Source organism: Rhincodon typus, chromosome 35 (assembly GCF_021869965.1).
Source record: "Rhincodon typus isolate 14 chromosome 35, sRhiTyp1.1, whole genome shotgun sequence".
NCBI lineage: Eukaryota > Metazoa > Chordata > Chondrichthyes > Orectolobiformes > Rhincodontidae > Rhincodon > Rhincodon typus.
The window spans coordinates 24,479,736-24,481,602 of record NC_063366.1 but is presented as its reverse complement, the minus strand read 5'-3'; the positions used below and the strand labels follow the sequence as shown (position 1 = coordinate 24,481,602).

Here is a 1,867-nt window from a genome sequence, read left to right as displayed (position 1 = left end):
TCTCTCCATCCCACTATTACCCCAATCTCCACCCTCTCCCTCACATTCCCCTCCCCCCACCCACCCCCAGTCTCTCTCCTGGCCCCAGAGATCTGGAGAAGGGTGTACGAAATAAGTGTTGTGAGAGGAGATCATGTCAATGGGAGAAAGTTTAAAATTCTGTTCCTGCTTTCTATGCGTGTGTTTTTATTCCTGATTTTATATTCCCCGAGTATCCGCGCTGATGTAAAATCTATCTCTCTTCTGAAATTATCCTGTTCCTTCTCAGCCCATCTTCCTTTTTCTTATTTTATCAGCTTGGCAGGGGTTGTGGCCTGGAATGTGGGTGAGAGTAGTCTATGTGGTAATGACCCATTTATTCACTATCCCTGGAGATGCACCTCTGTTTGCCATCGCAGGTCAGGAAGAAGCTCTGCTTTAGTGAATGTACCAAACAGGAGCAGAGGTAGGCCCTTCGGCCCCTTCAAGCCTTCGTGCTCCATTTGATAAGATCGTACCTGATCTCTTTGTTCCAGTTCCACGAACCCATCTACCCTCAATAACCTTTTAGTATCCCTCATCAAACAACAATCTGCCCACACTGAGTTTTCAGTGACTCCTGTCTCAACCACCCTCTGAGGCAGAGAGTTCCAAAGTTACGCACCCTCGTAAGAGAAAACATTTCATCTCTGTCCTGGAAGGACGATTCCTAACCTTAAACCAGTGCCCCCTTGTTCTGGCCTGACCTGCAGTCTAATTTCCCATTGTCTCCTTAACCTCTGATGGTCACCATCCACCCCACCTTTCCTTTTGGAATAGGGGCTTTAAATCTGCTGTTTTCCCACTTGCCCCTCTGACTTCTGGTGAATACATTAGTGATGGCATGTTCTGTTTGTTCCTACCTGTGCTTGCATCTGGCGTTTGCCCGACCCCTCTCAGGAGGACAGAATGTTTAGAGAGAGACAGGAGTGTTCTCTGTTTCCAGGCACCACATTTCAGGAGGGATGTTATGGTCTTGGAGAGGGTGCAGGGGGTGATGATCTTGGATAATTCCAGTTGAACGACTTCAGTTCTTGTAGCAAGGTTTGGGATTGCTCTCCGTTAAGGATAGATTTCGTCCAGCGGCTTGGAATCAGGGTGGGTTTGAATGGGATGTGCAGGATGAACCAATTTCCTCAGTCACGTTGGGCAGTGATAAGAGAGCTTCGTCACGTTGAAAGTGACGGGCTGTGGGGTGGGCAGCATATGGGTTAAAATCTGGGTTGCAGCCCTGAGCAGGGGAGACGAAAATTGAATCGCGCAGAGCTCTCTCAGGCCTTTGGAGATGTACTGCAGAAAGGATGGGGATAACTTGCACAGTTATGACATAATGGAGCGGTGATGTGGAAATGCTGGCCCAGTTAAGATGGGCCGAAATGGCTGCCTTCCATGCTTTGCCGTTTGTAGATTTACCAGTTTCCAATTGCTGTGCTGTCCTGTTCCATTACAGGGGTTTGTAAAAGTCGTGAAGAGCAAGTCATACTTCAAGCGATACCAAGTGAAGTACAGGAGACGAAGAGGTGAGGGCCTTTTCCCAGTCTGACCGTCTGATCTCCGGTTGAAGCTTCACTCTTGGAGTGGATCCAGCCGTCTTTAACAAATCCCGTTCAACAGCGGGCGGATTCCAGCCATTGCCTCCCAACTGCTGGAGGAGGCGCACTCGAGGGAGCCCCTGCTCTGTCAGGGATATTGCTGGGTTTGAGGGGGTTGTGTGCAGCACACGTTGAGAGAGCCGAGGGTGGGGGGACCAAGATGGTGACCTTAATGAGTTATTATTGCTGCCCGTGTTGTTCCCCAGAGGGTAAGACTGACTACTTCGCGAGAAAGCGCCTGGTCGTTCAGGACAAGA

At 49.5% G+C, this 1,867-nt stretch overlaps 1 long non-coding RNA gene across 1 annotated transcript in view; it reads left to right on the top strand.

Annotated features, from left to right (window-relative positions):
• The window catches only part of LOC125487000, a 2,303-nt gene extending 436 nt beyond the window's left edge, over positions 1-1,867 (top strand). The window contains exons 2-3 of the long non-coding RNA XR_007265550.1: positions 1,469-1,538; positions 1,817-1,867. This is a non-coding gene — a long non-coding RNA (uncharacterized LOC125487000). The remainder of the gene's footprint in view (positions 1-1,468; positions 1,539-1,816) is intronic.